Source organism: Bos indicus, chromosome 9 (genome assembly GCF_029378745.1).
Source record: "Bos indicus isolate NIAB-ARS_2022 breed Sahiwal x Tharparkar chromosome 9, NIAB-ARS_B.indTharparkar_mat_pri_1.0, whole genome shotgun sequence".
Lineage (NCBI taxonomy): Eukaryota > Metazoa > Chordata > Mammalia > Artiodactyla > Bovidae > Bos > Bos indicus.
The window spans coordinates 90,667,226-90,691,180 of NC_091768.1; the positions used below are offsets into that span (position 1 = coordinate 90,667,226).

The window sequence follows — 23,955 nt, forward strand, 5'->3', positions numbered from 1 at the left end:
CACTGAGCCAAGAGGCTAACTTGAACTTTCTCACTGCTTCTCCAGCAAGAGTGGGAAGAGCTTCAATCTGTCCTGTCTAGAAATTCAGACACACACTGCTGTGTATGTCCAGCCTGCTCTATGGCGATAGCCTGGAACTGGCTTTAGACACTTGAGGGCATTTGTAACATACAGAGGTTTACGCTTTACGGTGTCATCAGTAGATTTACTGTGAGTCAAATACTTATCGAAAGAGGGTAGCAGAGCCATCAGGAAAACAGGTTTTGGGGTCTGACAATTATAGTTCAGGAGCAAGACCCATCATTTTACTATTAATAGCTATTTGACCTTGAGCAAAATGTTCACCCTCCCCTCTCAAGATCTCATTTTCTTCAGTATTCATTGGGCATGAACTACTACTTTATTAGGTGATGGTGAAAATAAATGAAATAACATATATAAAGCTCTCATCTTGCATGGCACACAGCAAGTGCCTCGAAATGACAGTCTCTATTCTTTTTAGATGTTTTTAGTATTTAAACTACAACCAATATAATGTGTGTAGTGCCCTTACAAAACAAGTGATCTAATGTTTCATGCCTTTTCACTTGCAAGAGTCAAGAATTCCCTCACCTCCAAATCACATTACAAACAATGAAGATAAGAAATGTTTATTTGTCTCAATGGTGTTCAGTTATTTCTTGATTGCTTTTCTTATGTAAGGGATCTTGTCGGAGTCATGACAGGATCTAATCAAGGCTCTTTTAGGGATTATTTTTGTTCCTGTTCTAGAATAGGACTAATAGAGACAGGCAAAATAATATTCCTAATTAAGTTAATTATGCTTAGTCAGTTAATCACAAGGAACATAAATTTATCTTCACATTGCATGAGCCTAGAAGCTGCTTACTGGAAACAACATATTTCTCATTTGAAATTAAGAAACTTGAAGGCAAAAAACATTTGAGGTTTTGTCTGGACACATTTTGCTCTGATGTGATTTTAATAGAACAAGTCTGTCAAGAATAAGGCCATAGCACTCTGTCTGTTAATGCAACAGTTTCTAACAGTGAAGAGGATCAGTTGGATATATTTCATTATCCTTACAAATTAGAAGGAACTGTTTGGGCCTGCATGGAAATGCTGATGGCATTAGGAGCCATCCATGAGGCTGATCAATTGAACTTCATACTTATAGACGTTAGGAAACTTACTCTGCCAGCAGTCCTGGCATCTTTATGCCAGATTTTCAAATTGGCACACTTGATTACAGAGACATACAGCACGCTTTCTTTAAAACTTGATGTTTATCCTTTTTGTATTCTGTTTCCACAGTACAGATGGGAGGGCAAGCTACATCACCGAATAATGCAGCAATGTTAAAGATAAATGTTTGTAGCAGTTTTCAAGAGGGTGAAAATACAGTGAAATTATATAAATAACAGTCTTCTAGTGGATGGCATACTGGAAGTGCCCCCAAATGACAGCTGCTATTATTTTGAGATGTTTTGAATATTTAAATGGCACACTACATAATATATTTGTTATTTTTATAAAACAAGCAATTTAACATTTGGTTGCCAGTCACAAACAATTCAGATATAATCAATCTCAAAAATGCAGAAAGGGGGAAATTATAGGGAATTGAATTGACTACTGCCTTCTCCTTAGGTGTCTGTGATTGAGGAATATGGGTTTCTTTTATTTGTTTTGCTTCTTTTCTTCATTTCATTCAGTTCAGTTCAGTTCAGTTGCTCAGTCGTGTCCGACTTTTTGCAACCCCATGAATCCCAGCATGCCGGGCCTCCCTGTCCATCACCAACTCCCGGAGTTCACTCAAACTCATGTCCATCAAGTCAGTGATGCCATCCAGCCATCTCATCCTCTGTCATCCCCTTCTCCTCCTGCCCCCAATCCCTCCCAGCATCAGGGTTTTTTCAAATGAGTCAACTCTTCGCACGAGATGGCCAAAATACTGGAGTTTCAGCTTTAGCATCAGTCCTTCCAAAGAAATCCCAGGGCTGATCTCCTTTAGGATGGACTGGTTGGATCTCCTTGCAGTATAAGGGACTCTCAAGAGTCTTCTCCAACACCACAGTTCAGAAGCATCGATTCTTTGGTGCTCAGCTTTCTTCACAGCCCAACTCTCACATCCATACATGACCACTGGAAAAACCATAGCCTTGACTAGACAGACCTTTCTTGGCAAAGTAATGTCTCTGCTTTTTAATATGCTGTCTAGGTTGGTCATAACTTTCCTTCCAAGGAGTAAGTGTCTTTTAATTTCATGGCTGCAGTCACCATCTGCAGTGATTTTGGATCCCCCCAAAACAAAGTCTGATACTATTTCCACTGTTTCCCCATCTATTTCCCATGAAGTGATGGGACCGGATGCCATGATCTTCATTTTCTGAATGTTGAGCATTAAGCCAACTTTTTCACTCTCCTGTTTCACTTTCATCAAGAGGCTTTTTAGTTCCTCTTCACTTTCTGCCATAAGGGTGGTGTCATCTGCATATCTAAGGTTATTTGTTTCATTAGCTATAACCATATTAAGGAATTTTGTTTTTAGTGAGTCTCTCCTCCATAAAATGAGATCAATTTGGAAAGAAAAGTTTATGAACAGATGTATTATTTCCTGACTGAACTTAAAAGCTATTTTTCTGTGTAATAAAGTTTGTGAATAAATTCAATGTTTATTGAATATAAAGCACGTTTATCTGTACCTCTGGCAATATATTTAACACCAACTCAGCTATATGCTGCTGAAATTTTATGAAGCAAAAAGAAAGTGAAGTGGCTCATTTGTGTCTGACTCTTTGCGACCCCATAGACTGTAGCCTACCAGGTTCCACAGTCCATGGGATTTCCCAGGCAAGAATACTGGAGTGGGTTGCCATTTCCTTCTCCAGGAGATCTTCCCGACCCAGGGATTGAAGCCGAGTCTCCCGCATTATAGGCAGACACTTTGCCGTCTGAGCCACCAAGGAAATCCCAAAGGAAAATATAAATTTGGGCTGGAAGACACATTTTGATCTTTTTTTCCAGGATCCTTTAGACTTTTGTGGAGTGAACTGGGCAGGGCATATTTTCCGTAAGACAAATGTATTGGCTCAATTGTGGCTCAGGTTAAGGTATCATTATCTTCCTTCAGGCCACTATGTTAGACATTTCCAAAAGGAATATGTATTCCATGTGTGACTAATTCATTTCTAATTAAGATTATTAAATTACTAACATTTCAAAGAGAGTTTAATAAGTGCTTGAGCTGGCATTTTAAAATTCATTATTGTTTGATTTTAAGTTAACAGACTATACTAAGAAGCATATTGCTACTGATTTAATTTAAATTGATACTAGTAATACTCAGATTCACCTAACATTTCTCACTTGTGTGACCTTGAGCATTTTGTTTAACCACTTAAGCCTTGTATTTTTTCAACAGCAAACTGGTAAAAATAATAGTATTCCTAGAATGGCAATTTTGAGTAGTAAATAAAATCAAATAATATAACATGCTTTACATAGTGCCAGATTATGTACTCACCATGATATGTGGTGATGGGGAAAAGTATCTTTACCTTTGTGCATTTAAAACATTTTTCAAGCAATTCTCTGAGATAAAGCTTACAATATTGTGAAAATAAGAAACAGAAGCAAAGACAAAAAGGAGCATTATAGAAACATGGCCACTGGTTCTCTTCAAGCAACTCTGTGATCTTTATTACCACTAGGCTAAAGGATAAGACCCTGATGCTGGGAAAGATTGAGGGCAGGAGAAGAAGGGTAACAGAGGATGAGATGGTTAATACATCACTGACACAATGGACCTGAGTTTAAGCAAACTCTGGGAGACAGCGAAGGAGAGGGAATCCTGGCATGCTGCAGTCCATGGGGTTGCAAGGAGTCGGACACGACTTAGTGACTTAATCACAACAAATGGATAAGAGGCAGGGGAGGTGGAGATACAGTTCTGTCATGCACCCGATCATGTTTGGAGTGAGTTCCTTCTGTACATTCTTTTTTTTTTTCTCCCAAAGTTCTAGGACTTTTAATTTGTCCCAAAATTGCTGAAGCAAAAATCAATAAAACATTCTGCTTTCCTTTACAACCCCCTAATGGAAAAAACAAAAAACTCCATAGGAAAAAAATGGTTTTGTACACGGGAAGAAACAATATAAGTTCAAAATTTACAGATAAGGGTTAGCTCTATCACTCACCTCTAAAAAGTTTATACGAATATCCAGTCAACACCAACAGGGTTATCTCCCTTGAAATGTTATCTATATGGATTTCCAAGTAGCCCACAGGGCTGTATACTGTCTTGGAATGTCCTCAGAAGGCTCTGTCATTGATCAGGTAATAGAGTAAAAACCCGAGTCTTTTGTTTCAAATGGAAGAGGGAGAGAGAAGAAATTATTCAAACTTCGTTTTCTTTCCTTGTGGTTTGTGGTCGCCTCCTCCTCCTCTGCCTCCTCGGAAGCCTCGTCGGACTTCAAAGCCTCCCTGGCCTCTGTCACCAACTCCGCCTCTGCCACCTCTGCCACCACCTTGGCCTCCAAAGCCACCTCTGCCTCCTCCTCGGCCACCAAAGCCATCTTCACCCTTAGGTTTGGACCAGTCCAAAGTGACTTTGCTTCCATCAATTTCACCATCTTTCATGGTCTCCTTGGCAGCTTTGTCTATCTTCCTCACTGTTGAAGTCTACAAAACCAAACCCTTTGGAGGATCTAGTCTCCCAGTCAGTGACTATCCTTGCTCAAATAGAGCCATCAAATGACTAACGTCTCTTCTGTGGTATCCTCAGAGAGACCTTTGACAAACAGTTTTTGATGGCTGGCTTCTTACATTCGGTGATCCCCTGGGTCCTTGCAACTCCAGTCTTATGGCTCTGCCCTCAATTTCCCTTTTATTACATGAATGTAGAGCTTCTTTTACATCTTTAAGTGAACCAAATTCTATAAATGCATACCTTTTAGATTTGCTATTTTGGTTCTGTGGCATCTTGATACGAGTTGCCCTCTCAAGTACTTCCTGAAGAGTTTCTTCTGTTGCACTATAGGAGAGGTTGCTTAAAACCAGGGTTTTTGATTCACCACTCCAAGTGTGATTCTTTCACCTCTATGGTCTTGACTTTGACCTTTCTCTCCGGTGTAGGACAGAGAAAATGGATCGCCTGTCCATCTCTGTTCCCAGCTTTTCTTCCAAGGTTTTTTTCTTCATCAGCTTCTGTCTTGAATTCCATATAAGCAATCCCTTTACTCTTTCCATCCTTGCTGACTAATCTGATCTCCACAGCATCTTCAAACACTTCTTTTAAATCATTCTGAGTAACTTTGCAAGGCAGATTTTTAGCCAAAAGTGTTCTCGCATTGCAATCTTTCTTACTGTCTTTTCCCTTTGGTTTTCCTAGTTTAATTTTGTTGCCAAAGACTTTTAAACTAGTGAGTTCCAAGGTTTTTTCCAGGTCTTCAGCAGATTCAAAATCCACATAGCCAAATTTCCTAGACATACCAATTCTGACATCGACAATAGCAAGATCATTTTTAGCAAAAAGGTCACTGATACCCGTTTTCAAGAGCAAATTTATTGAAGTTCAGGTTTCCAACAAAGAGATTGAAAGATGTAGTTGGTTCTGTACCTTCTACTTTTTGTTTCTTGGCTTCAGGAGCTGCTTTTTTTTGGCCATTTCCTTCTTTCCTTTTCAGGTGCTTCTTTGACAGGCTCTTCCTCATCTTCCTCCTCATCATCATTGTCATCCTCTTCCTCCTCTTCCTCATCATCATTGTCATCCTCTTCCTCCTCCTCCTCATCATCATCCTCTTCATCTTCAGCAGTGCTCTTGGCCTTCACAGGAACACCTTTTGCTGGAGCTTTCTTTCCTTTGGCTGATACAATCTCCATAGGTTCTTTTTCAGAGTCACCCTCCTCCTCCTCCTCATCCTCATCATCTGTGGCAAGAGCAGCACCAAAAGCAGCTGCTTTCCTCAGTGCTGGCTCATCCTCTTCTTCATCATCTTTGTCTTCCTCTTCGCTGTCATCTTCATCTTCCTCATCACTGTCTTCTTTCTTGGCATTCTTGCCATTCTTTGCTCCCTTGGCTGGAGCAGCTGCTCCCTTCTTACCAGCGGTTGCTACCAATGCTTTGCTTGGGGTGGCTTCCTCTTTTGGCAGGCATCACTACTGCTTTGGCAGGTGTAACTGTCTTCTTGGCTGGCGTAGCCACTGCCTTTTTTTTTTGCCAGGGGTGACAACTGCTTTCTTTGCCGGTGAGGCAACTGCAAACTTTTTTTGTTGGGGAAGCCATCATCTTCTTTGCTGGAGTTGTGGTAGCCTTCTTGCCTTTTTTTTTTTTTTTTTTTTTCTTTTTTTGAGGGATAACAACCTCTTCTCCACTTCTCTCATCCTCTTGATCTTCTGACGTTTGCTCATCTTCACTATCTTCTTAGTGAAGGAGGAGGAGGAGCCATTTTCTTGGAGTCACCTTGATTTTTACCAGCCTTTGCAAGCTTAAAGCTCAGTATTCAGAAAACTAAGATCATGGCATCCGGTCCCATCACTTCATGGCAAATACATAAGGAAACAGTGGAAACAGTGGCTGACTTTACTTTTCTGGGCTCCAAAATCACTGCAGATGGTGACTGCAGCCATGAAATTAAAAGACACTTACTCCTTGGAAGGAAAGTTATGACCCACCTAGACAGCATATTAAAAAGCAGAGACATTACTTTGCCAACAAAGGTCCATCTAGTCAAGACTATGGTTTTTCCAGTAGTCAAGTATGGATGTGAGAGTTGGACTGTGAAGAAGGCTGAGTGCCCAAGAATTGATGCTTTTGAACTGTGGTGTTGGAGAAGACTCTTGAGAGTCCCTTGAACTGCAAGGAGATCCAACCAGTCCATCCTAAAGGAGATCGGTCCTGGGTGTTCATTGGAAGGACTGATGTTGAAGCTGAAACTCCAATACTTTGGCCACCTGATGCGGAGAGCTGACTCATTTGAAAAGACCCTGATGCTGGGAAAGATTGAGGGCAGGAGGAGAAGGGGATGACAGAGGATGAGATGGTTGGATGGCATCACTGACACAATGGACGTGGGTTTGGGTGGACTCCAGGAGTTAATGATGGACAGGGAGGTCTGGTGTGCTGTGGTTCAAGGGGTTGCAAAAAGTCGGACATGACTGAGTGGCTGAACTGAACTGAACTGAATTGTGAGCTTTACCATGATGGTAGCTTATGATGGCAGAGTGTGTGGTGAGAGAGTGGCGCAAATGAGCCCAGAGGACCCTAAGCACCATTGATGGCAGCCAATGATCCCTAAGTGCTTAAGCTTGGCTGCCAGCTAGCACTCGAGACTGAAGCAAAAGACAGCCTGCCCAGTAATCACCTCTGGAAAGGTGACGATGGCCCTTCTGTACATTCTTTAAACATTGAAAACAAAAGCCAGACAGAAATGGTAAAAATAGATCACAATCCAGATTCTAGCTATTATATTAAAAAAAAAATTGCTATCACTGGCTCACAAATGAGAACTTCCATTAGTAAATCATCCTACTTTTTGCTTTTGCAAGGATTAATTTTGCAATTTTAACTTATGCTGCCTCATTTTCTTTCTCCAATACTTCTGGGTAGAATTAAACTTTCAAGGTCCAGTGAAAGTGGCTGAAATTTCATTATCTTTTATGTCTCATCAAATTATTTACCTTGCCAGGCATTTGCCACCCACTTATCTTCTGGAATTTCAATTCAAATTTACTTTAAAGAACAAGTGTGCTGCCCTCACTGATGAGAAACCCATGTTTGCAGTAAACAGAAGAGAGAAACAAGAAAAACTCATTAGAAAAATAGAATTTGTTTTTGTAATGCCATTTAGGGTGTGATAGATTTGATGGAGAGGCGCTATGAGAATATACAAGCATGTAAATCCAATTTGTAGACGGAGTAATCACCATCTCCTCAAAGATTCTTCCTCTCATTATGAATTATGAATTCATAATGAATTATGGCTGAATTATGGCACCACATCTGTCTTGCCTCTGGTGTGAAAAGTGAAACTGAAAGTAGCTCAGTCGTGTCCAACTCTTTGCGACCCCATAGACTGTATAGTCCATGGAATTCTCCAGGCTAGAATACTAGAGTGGGTAGCCTTTCCCTTATCCAGGGGATCTTCCCAACCCAGTGATCGAACCCAGGTCTCCTGCTTTGCAGGCATGAAAATCACTTGCAAATGTTTCAAGTACTTACATTGGTTTTAAGGTAGTCTACTTCTTTTGAGGATGGGAATTGTCTTCTATTATTTTATATTTATTTTCAGTCTCTCAGCCGGAAGTGAACTGAGGATGTTGTCTTGGGATATGATGAATAGGCATAAAATAAGCATGTGGTCCATATTCTCATGTTCTTTCCTTACTCTGTCCATTCCTATCACCACTACCAAGTGTGTAAAGCACACCTCAGGAAACAGTTCACAAATCGCTAACCTGGGGCTCGTTAGGAGGGCCTAGGAGGTTTAAAAATCATTAGTGTGATTTCCCACAACACTTTAATATAAACCCTCTATCAGTTGTGTATGACTCAGACCCCGTGGACTATAGCCCCTCAGGCTCCTCTGTCCATGGGATTCTCCAGGCAAGAGTACTGGAGTGGGTTGTCATTCCCTTCTCCAGGGGATCTTCCCTTCCAGGGATTGAGCCCTTGTCTTCTGCATTGCAGGCGGACTCTACCATCCAAGCCTCCTATACTTTAATATTATATGGTATTTAATACGAATATTGAATAATTTTTATACTATTTTATAAGACTGCTGCTGCTGCTAAGTCACTTCAATCGTGTCTGAGTCTGTGTGACCCCATAGACGGCAGCCCACCAGGCTCCTCCATTCCTGGGATTCTCCAGGCAAGAATACTGGAGTGGGCTACCATTTCCTTCTCCAATGCATGCATGCATGCTAAGTTGCTTCAGTCATGTCCAACTGTGTGCGACCCTATGAACAGCAGCCCACCAGGCTCCTCCATCCACAGGATTTTCCAGGCAAGAATACTGGAGTGGGTTGCCATGTCCTTCTCCAACTTTATAAGACTGTTTTATGCTAAACAAAGTGCAGGAAACTCAGGACTCAAAATTATAGTAATTATAATTTCAGGCAAATTCACTCAATTATAATGTATTTCAGACAATTTCTCCTAAGTAGGTAATGAAGGGTAGTTTGAGGTTGTCAAGGAGGATATATCGTGTGAAGAAGATGGTCTCTGGGTTCAAAGAGACCTGGGACAAATGTGTGTTTCTCCATTAGCAACCTTGTTAAATTATCCTATGTGAGGTTCAGCTGGCAATGCTGTAAAATGTCGATAATGATGACATTTATACACAGGATTCAGTAGGACAGGGCTATCAATCACCTTTCCTTGGAGAGAACTGCAAAATCCACAGAATTATCTTCTTGGTTTTATCTGTGGTCTCCAGAGCAGTGGCAAATGCATCATCACAGTGATATGGCCAAATGAACATTACCTCCAGGGCTCACTCACTGCCACAGGACCCCTAAGAAGGGTATTCATATTACAATCCAGATTCTACTTGTTACCGGGCAAAGGGAATATGAAAAAAAAGGCAATGTAAACACATGCACAGATCGTTGCCTTATTCAAATATCCCATTAAAAACAATAGTACAGTTATAAAAATAAATGCACCACAAATCAAAAAGCACAGGAGAAGAGAGCATGTAAAAAAGAACAGTACGTTTTTCGAGGCTGGGAATACAGACTAGAGAACCGACATGTGAACACGGGAGTGCAGGGTGGGGGTGTAGCGGGGAGGAGAGGGGTGGGCTGCACTGGGAGATTTGATTTGACATAAATACACTACTGATGTAAAATAGCTAGCCAGTGAGAATCTGTGGTGTAGCACAGGGAGCTCAGCTCGGTGCTCTGTGATGACTTAGAGGGGTGGGATAGTGGGTGGTGAGAGGGAGGAGATATATGTATGCGTAGAGCTGATTGACTTCGTTGTACAGCAGAAACTAACACAACCTTGTAAAGCAATTATACTCCAAGCATTTTTCTTTTAAATAAATAAAATAGAAAATAAAAATTGGGGAAGCAGATGTATTAGCAGTAAAAGGCTTCACAGAACTGAGAAAGCTGGAATCCACAGCCAGGAAAAGGCAATGTAATTTAGCAGCAAGATAATTTACAGGGCAGAGCTCGTAAGGGCTAAGGAGTTAGAAACTCCATAAACCTCAGGATGTGGTAGAGGATGGGGCAAAAACTAGGATGCTTATTACACATTTCCTTAAGAAATGCATAGATTTCTTCGATGAAGTTTCTTTTTTTTTTCCCACCTGTTCTAATAGACAACTATCACCTCTCTCATAAAGGCGGGAAGTTTCTTCTCTGCATAAATAGAACTAGAGAGAAAAAGACACAATAAAGGATAGGGACTAACCTTTCTTATTAAAAACAGGAATTACATTGAAGTGAATATACTTTAGATCTCTTTCACTATTTCTCTTCCTAAGGACCCTGAAATATATTTTCCTTTGGAAAAATCAAATGCCTAAAGAAAATATCTATATGGATTAATTTTTTGACAGAAGTCCAGCAAAACATTTGGGTCCTTACTCAGTCTCCTTTGGTTAGGTCCATCAATTGACAAGCTCTTTCTCCAGAACACAGAGATAATAATTTGTATCTTAGTACCTAAAGAAAAAAGAGAAAGATTTGAAAAAGAGAGAGAGAGAGAGCTAATTTGTGGAAAAGAAAGCATGGAAGAAATGATAATATTCTCTGGGAGAAAAAAATAAAATCTTGCACTAATAATACAACTACTAGATGCTCTTTCTTTTTAAGCAAAAAAGTTTTTAAATATCACTCTTGTTATCCATACAAATGTAAAAAAATATAAACATGAGGAATCTTTCAGAAAGAACAGGTAGAACTGGCCAGAAAAGGAAATGTAGGAAAAAAGGCAAGAAAATTAGGAGATCATTCCAGGAGGACCCAACATCCAAATAATAAGAATTCCGAAAGGAAAACAAACAGGATTTTTCTGAGGAGGACCTCATCGAGGACCACTATTCGCATCTTCACATTTGAGCAGACCCCGCCATGCAGACAGTGACATGTGCTTCCTGAAACACTTCAATTCCATTGTCAGACCTCCAGACAGCACTGGTGTTTCAGTTTAATCTTCTAACAGGTGTCAAGAACACACCCCAGTATAAGCGAGCTGACTTCTAATCCCATCAGCATGGATCAGTGGGGTTACATAGAGTGGGACCAGACCCATCTTCTATAGATCTCATTGCCTCTATCAATGAGTTAACAAGAACCCCAGAACTTAACTCATCCCATTTGCTCCCAAATCCAGGGTCTCCTGCTATTATATGCCTTGAAGTCATAACGATTTATAAATATATTTATATTCTATTCCATAGTCCATACTATTGACTATACTATAGAAAGTGAAAATCACTCAGTCGTGTCTGACTCTTTTTGATCCCTTGGACTGTAGCCCACCAGGCTCCTCTGTCCGTGGGATTCTTCAGGCAAGAACACTGGAATGGGTTGCCATTCCCTTCTCCAGGGGAATCTTCCTGACCCAAGCATAGAACCTGTGTTCAGTGGGTGGGATTTGATCCTCTTTCTGTCCACATAATTCCATTATGTGTTCTCTACCCCCTGCTATTTAGTCAAGTTTTAGAATTAGCAAAAACCCTTTTCAGCTTTTTTCCACCTGACTGCAGGGAGAAGAATTAAATAGAGTGTAATTATTCAAATCAGAAAGTATCAAGTTCATCTTGTAATCATAAAGAAACAAAGTATGACCGTGTTGATTGCCGCCCTTGATTAAGATTGCCGCCCTTGATTAAGATTGCTGACAGAGAGAAGTGTCCCTCTTGGGGGCTGGTTGGGCTCATGATAATGGCATAGCGCCACCTGCTGGATGCCGGTTCTGGCTGAAGATGTCATCTATTCAAGAAGTTCCAAGCTGCCTGACTGTATTGACAATTTGGCCTCCTTAAATCATTCCTGTTTTCAAAACTACTCAAAGGTTTGCTGTGCTGTGCTTAGTCACTCAGTCTTGTTTGATCCTTTTGTAGCCTGCCAGGCTCCTCTGTCCATAGGGATTCTCCAGGCAAAAATACTGGAGTGAGTGGCCATGCCCTCCTCCAGGGGATCTTCCTAACCCAGGGATCGAACCCAGGTCTCACTCATTGCAGGTGGATTCTTTACCATCTGACCCAGCAGAGAAGCCCAAGAATACTGGAGTTGGTAGCCTATCCCTTCTCCAGGGGATCTTCCCAACCCAGGAATCAAACCGAGGCCTCCTGCATTGCAGGCAGATTCTTTACCAGCTGAAGTTACCAGGGAAGCCCTACTCAAAGGCTTAACTTTGTCCAAGTTAACAAGGAGATTCAATCTGAGACAAGAAACTCAGTATATCAAAATGAATTAGATGAATGTGAGACCATCTGAATGAAACTATTTAGCCATCTTGCAGATGACAAAACTGAAGTTCAGATACCTATAACTTTCAAAGGTATTATTATTATTATGGACATGGGATAATAATAATGTTATCAATATGGATGAGTTGAATCAGTTCAGTTCAGTTAAGTCTCTCAGTCATGTTCAACTCTTTGTGACCCCATGAACCGCAGCATGCCAGGCCTCCCTGTGCATCACCAACTCCTGGGGTTTACCCAAACTCGTGTCCATTGAGTCAGTGATGCCATCCAACCATCTCATCCTCTGACATCCCCTTCTCCTCCTACCCTCAATCTTTCCCAGCATCATAGTCTTTTCCAATGAGTCAACTCTTTGCATCAGGTGGCCAAAGTATTGGAGTTTCAGCTTCAACATCAGTCCTTCCAATGAACACCCAGGGCTGATCTCCTTTAGGATGGACTGATTGGATCTCCTTGCAGTCCAAGGGACTCTCAAGAGTCTTCTCCAACACCACAGTTCAAAAGCATCAATTCTTCGGCACTCAGCTTTCTTTATAGTCCAACTCTCACATCCATACTTGACTACTGGAAAAACCATAGCCTTGACCAGACGGACCTTTGTTGACAAAGTAATGTCTCTGCTTTTGAATATACTATTTGGGTTGGTCATAACTTTCCTTCCAAGGAGTAAGTGTCTTTTAATTTCATGGCTGCAGTCACCATCTGCAGTGATTTTGGAGCCCCCCCCAAAAAAGTCAGCCACTATTTCCCCTGTTTCCCCATCTATTTGCCATGAAGCGATGGGACCGGATGCCATGATCTTCGTTTTCTGAATGTTGAGCTTTAAGCCAACTTTTTCACTCTCCTCTTTCACTTTCATCAAGAGGCTCTTTAGTTCCTCTTCACTTTCTGCCGTAAGGGTGGTGTCATCTGCATATCTGAGGTTATTGATATTTCTCCCGGCAATCTTGATTCCAGCTTGTGTTTCTTCCAGCCCAGCGTTTCTCATGATTACTCTGCATAGAAGTTAAATAAGCAGGGTGACAATATACAGCCTTGACGGACTCCTTTCCCTATTTGGAACCAATCTGTTGTTCCATGTTCAGTTTTAACTGCTGTTCCTGACCTGCATACAGGTTTCTCAAGAGGCAGGTCAGGTGGTCTGGTATGCCCATCTCTTTAAGAATTTTCCACAGTTTATTGTGATCCACACAATAAGATCCACACAAAAGGCTTTGTCATAGTCCATAAAGCAGAAATAGATATTTTTCTGGAACTCTCTTGCTTTTTTGATGATCCAGTGGATGTTGGCAATTTGATCTCTGGTTCCTCTGCCTTTTCTAAAACATGCTTGAATATCTGGAGGTTCACCGTTCATGTATTGCTGAAGCCTGGCTTGAAGAATTTTGAGCATTACTTTGCTAGCGTGTGAGATGAGTGCAATTGTGTGGTAGGTTGATTATTCTTTGGCATTGCCTTTCTTTGGTATGGGAATGAAAACTGACCTTTTCCAGTTCTGTGGCCAGTGCTGAGTCTTCCATATTTGCTGGCATATTGGGTGCAGCACTTTCACAGCATCATCTTTTAGGATTTGAAATAGCTCAGCTAGATATGCAGATGACACCACCCTTATGGCAGAAAGTGAAGAGGAACTAAAAAGCCTCTTGATGAAAGTGAAAAAGGAGAGTGAAAAATTTGGCTTAAAGCTCAACATTCAGAAAACTAAGATCATGGCATCTGGTCCCATCGCTTCATGGCAAATAGATGGGGAAACAGGGGAAATAGTGGCTGACTTTTTTTGGGGGGGCTCCAAAATCACTGCAGATGGTGACTGCAACCATGAAATTAAAAGACGCTTACTCCTTGGAAGGAAAGTTATGACCCACCTAGATAGCATATTAAAAAGCAGAGACATTACTTCGCCAACAAAGGTCCATCTAGTCAATGCTATGGTTTTTCCAGTAGTCATGTATGGATGTGAGAGTTGGACTGTGAAAAAAGCTGAGCGCTGAAGAATTGATGCTTTTGAACTGTGGTGTTGGAGAAGACTCTTGAGAGTCCCTTGGACTGCAAGGAGATCCAACCAGTCCATCCTAAAGGAGATCAGCCCTGGGTGTTCATTGGAAGGATTGATGTTGAAGCTGAAACTCCAATACTTTGGGCACCTGATGCAAAGAGTTGACTCATTGGAAAAGACCCTGATGCTGGGATGGATTAGGAGTAGAAGAAGGGGACGACAGAGGATGAGATGGCTGGATGGCATCACTGACTCGATGGACGTGAGTTTGAGTGAACTCTGGGAGTTGGTGATGGACAGAGAGGCCTGGTGTGCTGTGATTCATGGGGTCGCAAAGAGTTGGACACGACTAAGCGACTGAACTAACTAGAATTCCACTAGCTTTGTTCATAGTGATGCTTCCTAAGTCCCACTTGACTTCACATTCCAGGATGTCTGGCTCTAGTTGAGTGACCACACCATTGTGATTATCTGGGTGATGAAGATCTTTTTTGTACAGTTCTTCTGTGTATTCTTGCCACCTCTTCCTAATATCTTCTGCTCCTGTTAGGTCCATACCATTTCTGCATTATTGACTACACCAAAGACTTTGCCTGTGTGGATCATAACAAACTGTGGAAAATTCTTCAAGACATGCAATACCAGACCACCTGACCTGCCTCTTGATAAATCTGTATGCAGGTCAAGAAGCAACAATTGTAACTGGACATGGAACAATGGACTGGTTCCAAATTGGAAAAGGAGTATGTCAAGGGTTGTCACCCTGCTTATTTAACTTATATACAGAGTACATCATGAGAAATGCTGGGCTGGATGAAGCATAAGCTAGAATCAAGATTGCTAGGAGAAATATCAATAACCTCAGATATGCAGATGACACCATCCTTATGGCAGAAAGCAAAGAACTAAAGAGCCTCTTGAAAGTGAAAGAAGAGAGTGAAAAAGTTGGCTTAAATCACAACATTCAAAAAGCAAATTTCATGGCATCTGGTCCTATCACTTCAAGGCAAATAGATGGGGAAACAATGGAAACAGTGAGAGACTTTATTTTCTCGGGCTCCAAAATCACTGCAGATGATGACTGCAGCCATGAAATTAAAAGATGCTTGCTCTTTGGAAGAAAAGCCATGACCAACTTAGACAGCATATTAAAAGGCAGAGACATTACTTTGCCATCAAAAGTCCATACAGTCAAAGCTGTGGTTTTTCCAGTAGTCATGTATGGATGTGAGAGTTGGACTATAAAGAAAGCTAAGCGCCACATAATTGATGCCTTTGTATTGTTGTGTTGGGAAAGATTCTTGAGAGTCCCTTGGACTGCAAGAAGATGAAGCCAATCAATACTAAAGAAATCAGTCCTGAATTTTCATTGGAAGGACTGATGCTAAAGCTGAAGCTCCAATACTTTGGCCATCTGATGTGAAGAACTGACTCATTGGAAAAGACTGTGATGCTGGAAGTGTTGAAGGGAGGAGGAAAAGGGGATGACAGAGGATGAGATGGTTGGATGGCATCACCAGCTGAATGGACATGAGTTTGAGCAAGCTCTGGGAGTTGGTGATGGACAGGGAAACCTGGAGTGCTGCAGTCCATGGGATTGCAAAGAGTCAGACACGACGGAGTGACTGAACTGACTGAGTGATACAAATCTGTGTATTCCAGAATTGTTTTTTAATTCCTGCCACATGTTGGGCACCTGCCAATAATGTTAGAAGCTACCAATATAAATAAAATGCCCAAGAAAGGGAAAGGTTAATACAGTAAGCTGACCACAGGAAATCTTTTGACATTTTGAAATTATGGAAAAATCACTCCCAATCCTGGGTAAGAATCTTCTTCTGGCTTTTATTTTTTATATATCTGTATTGTGTATATGTATATGTATCTGTGTTGTGTATCTGTATTATTTATATGTATTGAATGGCCAAGTCTAGACCTCCAGGCCATATTTGATATACAAAAACATATAAGGAAATGTTTCATTCCTCATTTATTTTCCTTCACATTTGCTTAACTCTAGTTATTGTTTATTTTACTATATCAATAATTTATAATGGTTGCTTTCTCTTGGTAAATCTGGATATAGGTAATCATACTAATATGCACGAATACGTTTTCTTCTCTGTCTTTCAGAGTCAGTGTGGTGCAGTAAGTTATGGTACTCATTTTCTAAATTGGAATATAATTGCTTTACAATGTTGTGTTAGTTTCCACTGTACAACAAAATAAATAGGCTAGATGCATATATATACCCCCTCCTTCCTGAGCCCCCTCACACCTCCCTATCCCACTCATCACAGAGGACAAAGCTGAGCTCCCTGTGCTATGCAGCAGGTTCCCATTAGCTATTTCACACATGGTATTGTATATATGTGAAATTCACCAACCAGAGGCTTCACAAATACTTTGTTGTGTCAATTCTGCAAATCCGTCCAATACTAGATGTGTTCCTAATCAATCTTTTGGTTAAAGTCTCTTATTAAAATTAAATAATTTTTAGAAATTGGTATTATAATGTCACCTAATTTGTCAACCACTTCACTACATACATTGTAGGCAGAAAGGAGAACTTGTTTAAAAAGATGGAATCAAAATCAAGGAGTAAGGTAAATAATCATACCTAAATACAAACAAGACCAGTTTTGAAACACCATGAAATACTGCAATATTAATTTTCTAGATAGACTTCTGTTTTTGTTTTTATTGCTAAGTCAATTTAAGATTCTAACAAACTGCTTCTTGACAGGTAGTGGAAATTAGTAGTTGAACATAATACTTAAATCTCAAGTGACAAGCATCAGTGAAAAGGACAGTCATAAGTTTTGTGGGATTGTTATTTTTAAGAAGCAGACTGTTTAAAATGTCCTCTGATAGTGTTGATAATATTCAAGTGGTCTTCTGAGTTGGAAAAAATTTGTTTAAATTAAATAAAAAGGGATTCTTCAACATAAGAGACATTGGAGAATAGTAGTTAAAAGAACAAAATTTAAAAGAAACTTCCTAGATTTGAGACTGAGCTCTTACAACTTCTAACTATGCAAAAGCATACCTCGGTTTCTCAATCAGTAAAAATCTTAATAGTAATTGCATTCATGGTGTTCTTGTGAAGATTGAATAATGAGTTAACATATGGAAATCACTTACACCAATGGCTAACATATAGCAATCACCATTGAAGAACAAACTATTAATAGAATGGATAAAAATACCCAACACAATGATTGAATTCTACTCATCCTTAAAATTTTGCAGCCACATGAATTAAGTAACAGGAAATGATTCTATAATAAATATTATTTAAAGAAAACAGTCAAGAAAGTAAGTCAAAACAATACTGCATTCCAAAGGATATCAGATATTAGTACCATACTCAAGACTTAAAGGGGGCTTCCCAGGTGGCTCACTGGTAAAGAATCTGCCTGCCAGTGCAGGAGATGCAGGAGACACAGGTCTGATCCCTGGGTCAGGAAGATCCCCTGGAGGAGGAAATGGCAACCTACTCCAGTATTCTTACCTGGGAAATTCCATGCACAGAGAAGTCTGGCAGGCTACAGTCCATGGGGGTCACAAAGAGTAGGACATGACTGAGAGACTGAGCAGGCATGCATGCAAGACTTAAAGAATGAAGAGGTAGTGGTGCATCTTTCATCATTATTTAATTAAGGAGGGACCTTATACAAACTGTATGGATCATGGTGTTTGGAAGAAGACACTGACAACTTAACTGACCCCCCATTTGTGGTGTCTTTACTAGAACAGATAAACCAGACCCCAACAGTCAGCTCTTGATGTAGGAACTCAGTCAAGGGAAAAAGGATGACAATACTATTGATAAGGAGGATCAGAAGCAGTCCATTCATGTGAGATAAACAATGGTACATATTTATTGCTTTTCCCAGGTTTTCTGTCCTCTTTCATAATATAATATCAATGGATCTGAATCATAAAAACTCATCGACTTGTCATAACAGATGAGAAAGAAAAGACAAGTGAGTTGGTAAAACATGTTTGACCTACATATATTCAGGGGTTTACCATATCAGTAAGTTCAAAGTTACGGAAAATTTATTGACTGTTACTCCTCCCACCTAACAGAAGCAGAAGATATTAAGAAGAGATGGCAAGAATACACAGAAGAACTGTACAAAAAAAGATCTTCACAACCCAGATAATCATGATGGTGTGATCACTGACCTAGAGCCAGACATCCTGGAATGTGAAGTCAAGTGGGCCTTAGAAAGCATCACTACGAACAAAGGTAGTGGAGGTGATGGAATTCCAGTGGGGCTATTCCAAATCCTGAAAGATGATGCTGTGAAAGTGCTGCACTCAATATGCCAGCAAATTTGGAAAACTCAGCAGTGGCCACAGGACTGGAAAAGGTCAGTTTTCATTCCAATCCCAAAGAAAGGCAATGCCAAAGAATGCTCAAACTACCACACAATTGCACTCATCTCACATGCTAGTAAAGTAATGCTCAAAATTCTCCAAGCCAGGCTTCAGCAATATGTGAACCGTGAACTTCCTGATGTTCAAGCTGGTTTTAGAAAAGGCAGAGGAACCAGAGATCAAATTGCCAACATCCGCTGGATCATGGAAAAAGCAAGAGAGTTCCAGAAAAGCATCTATTTCTGCTTTATTGACTATGCCAAAGCCTTTGACTGTGTGGATCACAATAAACTGTGGAAAATTCTGAAACAGATGGGAATACCAGACCACCTGATCTGCCTCTTGAGAAAATTGTATGCAGGTCAGGAAGCAACAGTTAGAACTGGACATGGAACAACAGACTGGTTCCAAATAGGAAAAGGAGTTCGTCAAGGCTGTATACTGTCACCCTGTTTATTTAACTTATATGCAGAGTACATCATGAGAAACGCTGGGCTGGAAGAAACACAAGCTGGAATCAAGATTGCCGGGAGAAATATTAATAACCTCAGATATGCAGATGACGTCACCCTTATGGCAGAAAGTGAAGAGGAACTCAAAAGCCTCTTGATGAAAGTGAAAGTGGAGAGTGAAAAAGTTGGCTTAAAGCTCAACATTCAGAAAACGAAGATCATGGCATCCGGTCCCACCACTTCATGGGAAATAAATGGGGAAACAGTGTCAGACTTTATTTTTCTGGGCTCCAAAATCACTGCAGATGGTGACTGCAGCCATGAAATTAAAAGATGCTTACTCCTTGGAAGGAAAGTTATGACCAACCTAGATAGCATATTCAAAAACAGAGACATTACTTTGCCAACAAAGGTCCGTCTAGTCAAGGCTATGGTTTTTCCTGTGGTCATGTATGGATGTGAGAGTTGGACTGTGAAGAAGGCTGAGTGCCAAAGAATTGATGCTTTTGAACTGTGGTGTTGGAGAAGACTCTTGAGAGTCCCTTGGACTGCAAGGAGATCCAACCAGTCCCTTCTGAAGGAGATCAGCCCTGGGATTTCTTTGGAAGGAATGATGCTGAAGCTGAAACTCCAGTACTTTGGCCACCTCAGGCAAAGAGTTGACTCATTGGAAAAGACTCTGATGCTGGGAGGGATTGGGGGCAAGAGGAAAAGGGGACAACAGAGGATGAGATGGCTGGATGGCATCACTGACTCGATGGACGTGAGTCTCAGTGAACTCTGGGTGTTGGTGATAGACAGGGTGGCCTGGCTTGATGTGATCATGGGGTCACAAAGAGTCAGACATGACTGAACAACTGATCTGATCTGACTCTTTCCACCATTAAGAGATATGGCACTAGGAGGGCTTCTTCAGGAGCTGGAGGCAGCATATTCCACATCTCCAAATACTGCTCCAATCCATTTGCCAAAGAAATCAGTTGAGTTTAAGCTCAGATGGTCTCTGAGTAGGTCCAGGCTACTGTGCAAGATGTCTTTCTGAATGGTGAATGAAGTAAGCCTTATGGTATTAGATGTAACGGGCAAGTTCCAATAGGAGCATCACTGTGTAGCAATGTAGATTCCTTAGTTCTCGAGGAAGAGAGGTTGCAAGGCATAGAGCTTCTGTATTAGTCATCAGTCGTGTCTGACTCTTTGCGACCATTTAAACTGTAGCCCACAAGGCTCCTCTGTCCATGGGATTTTCCAGGCAAGGATACTTGAGTGGGTTCCCATTTCCTTCTCCAGGGAATATTCCCAAGCCAGGAATTGAACCCGTGTCCCCTGTGTCTCCTGCATTGTAGATGGATTCTGCTGAGCTATCAGGGATGCCCACAGGTATTATTAAAAAATAAGCTCATGTGATACTGGGCTCTGGTAGAGTTTGAACTCTACCATAGAATGGCAAATTGCTGTGAGTTTCAGAGGTGTTCATCATGTCCAGTCCTCTAAATCATAAGGTATGGGGCGTCCAGCAGCAATTTGTTTCAGAATAGACATGGTATGTCTGAGATTGGACACAAACACTGGATTAAATTATACAAACAGGTGGCTCAGATTCTCCTGCCATTCAATAGCCTCTCCCTCAATTCACCTAGAAGGCAGCAAAGACGACCTTTGAGAGGAGGAAAAGAGATGGATGGATCATCTCAGTTGCTTCTATGAAGATAATCTGTAAATGTCCTACCAATGTTTTTTTCTTCCAGTTTTATTGAGATATAATTGATAGACAGCACTATATAAGTTTAAGGTACACAGCATAATGATTTGACTTCACAATAATTCATCATCTCCTCTAGATGCAAAATAAAAGAAAAAATATTTTTTCCTTGTGATAAGAACTCTTAGGATTTGCTCTCTTAACACATTTCATGTATAGCATAGAGCAGTGTTAATTAATTGTACAATATATCCTCAGAACTTCTATATCTTGTAACTAAAAATTTGTACTTTTAAACCAATTGCATAAATCTGATCTCTTTTTCTTTGAGTTTGCTTATTTATTTGTTTGTTTTTGAAGTATAATTGACCTGCAACACTACATTAGTTCCTGATATACAACATAATGATGCTATATTTCTATAGATTTTAAAATATTGACCATGATGATTCTAGTTATCATCCGTCACCAAACAAAAATATTGCATTATTATTGAATATTTTCCCAACATTGTACATTTCATTCCTGTGACTCATTTACTTTGTAAATGGAAATTTGTACCTCTTAATCTTTCTCCTAATTCTCCCATTCCCCCACCATTCCCCTCCCCTCTGGCAACCACCTGTTTTTTCTCTGTGTCTACGAGGAGTCCCATTAATCTTTAAGCTATGGCTATTGCCTAGTAACTTCAACTTAAAGATCATCACACAGGGGAAAGAGTCAGTATACTCAAGAAATAATTCACACTTACTGTCAGAAGAGAGTAGGACTTTCATTTCACAAAGAAGCAGTCAAGAATACGATTGATGCCCAGATGATGCATTGTGCTATCTTTTTGTTCTCTTATACTACATTTTAATAGAAAATAGACAAGTACAGCTTCCTGAGACAAGAATAGTGAATAGACTCAGATGTCATATAACAACAGAGATGCCAGCAAAGAGTAAGGGAAGTATAAAATGGGTATTGAAAGAAGACGGTAATTATCACTGTGACCTTAAGATTAAATGCAGTATAAGGGCTACACTTGTCCCACTAAGACATCTCTTTTAAATTCCGCAGAATACAACTCACCAGCACCCTAAAGAATCTATTCTCCAGTGCAATCACTTACCAAGAAGAGCAAATATAGTTGAGAGACACAACTTTATCCTCTCCCTTTGCCTCAGTTTGGGACAACTCTTAGCTCTATAATTCCCTATAGACTCAGCCACGGTTCCATTTGTCAAAGCAGTGTGAATCAGCTTCTGTCTCTACTGTTTGGCCACACTTCCTTCCTTCCAGCTGTCTCCCAAGATCATTTCCCATTAAGTCATCTGCAAGTGATTTTTCCTTTAAAGTTAAGCTGCCCTTTCCCACATGCATAGAGTTAACCATCAGCCTTCCAGTTGAGGAAGCCTAGGCGGCGATGGTGATAAAGAACCTGCCTGCCAATGCAGGAGACGTAAGAGATGTGGGTTCGATCCCTGGCTCAGAAAGATATCCTGGAGGAGGGCGTGGCAACCCAGGAGTATTCTTGCCTGGAGAATCCCATGGACAGAAGAGTCTGGTGGGGTACAGTCCATAGGGTCGCACAGAGTCGAACACGACTGAAGCAACTTAGTACAAAGGCACTGGGGAAATAGAAAGCAAGCTTATATAACAGGAACAAAACTGGCCTTACCCACCTATACAGCAACCAAGGACTTCATTTATAAACATGATTGATAGGCATTGACTATCAGACTTTTAAAGGAGAGACCAAGACTATCAGACTTTGACTATCAGACTTTTAAAAGAAAGGCCAAGATAAATGAACAGAGTAATTATTACTTGAGGAAAGAAAGCAAGAGAAGAGGTAGCTAAAGTTTCTAATTGGTATTATTGTTCTAACTGTGAACTGTGCTTTAATCAGTCTTTGCTGTGATTACCACTGGGACTGAGTGACTTTTTATATTCTTACAGGCCATTTGTATATTCCCTTAAGTGACTCCCTTGCACATATTGTTTGGTAATGTCTTGGCTGTGCTACACATGTTTTATTACTCCAGAGAATAAGGGTTTATGTGTTTGTTTTTCTTGTTTTTCCTTTTTTTTTTTTTTGCTTATTTAACTTTAGAGCTCCCTTGATTTTCCTCTCTCGCCTTCTGCTGGGTCTTGAACTAATGCTCTTTTTCTAACGACAGTGTTCTTCTTCAGAGGTCTCTGCTCTTTATATTACATATTGGAGTCATTTTTGACTGCTTTTGATGGGAAAGGAGGCTTCCTTATTGGAGTTCCAATTAAAAACAGCTTCCCAATGGACAGAGACCATAATATAGGACTCACTGTGTTTCTGGTAAACACCCTCCCCTGGTTGTTCTATTTGAGGTTTTGTACATAATCAATTTATAAGCAATATCAGTGCATATGCTATGCATGCCCTAAGACATTCTTCACTAGATACCCTTGAGTCCATCAGCGGTGTTTAAAAAAGAGAGTGGGAGGCTGGAGGGAAGAAAGGAAGGGGAAAGAGAGAGAGAGAAATACATTTGTGTAGAGTTTTCAGGCTCTGGATTGTTAGACAATTTAGAAGTAGTCATTTGGGTACAAAGAATGCTCAAAATAGTGGTGACAATGGAGTATTACTCAGCCATTAAAAAGAATACATTTGAATCAGTTCTAATGAGGTGGATGAAACTGGAGCCTATTATACAGAGTGAAGTAAGCCAGAAGGAAAAACATAAATACAGTATACTAATGCATATATATGGAATTTAGAAAGATGGTAACAATAACCCGGTGTACGAGACAGCAAAAGAGACACTGATGTATAGAACAGTCTTATGGACTCTGTGGGAGAGGGAGAGGGTGGGAAGATGTGGGAGAATGGCAGTGAAACATGTAAAATATCATGTAGGAAACGAGTTGCCAGTCCAGGTTCGATGCATGATGCTGGATGCTTGGGGCTGGTGCACTGGGACGGCCCAGAGGGATGGTATGGGGAGGGAGG

General features: G+C 40.6%; 1 pseudogene; it reads right to left on the bottom strand.

Annotated features, from left to right (window-relative positions):
• Positions 1 to 4,395: 4,395 nt before the first annotated feature.
• Positions 4,396 to 23,955, bottom strand: part of LOC109563588 (nucleolin-like) — a 145,901-nt pseudogene continuing 126,341 nt past the window's right edge.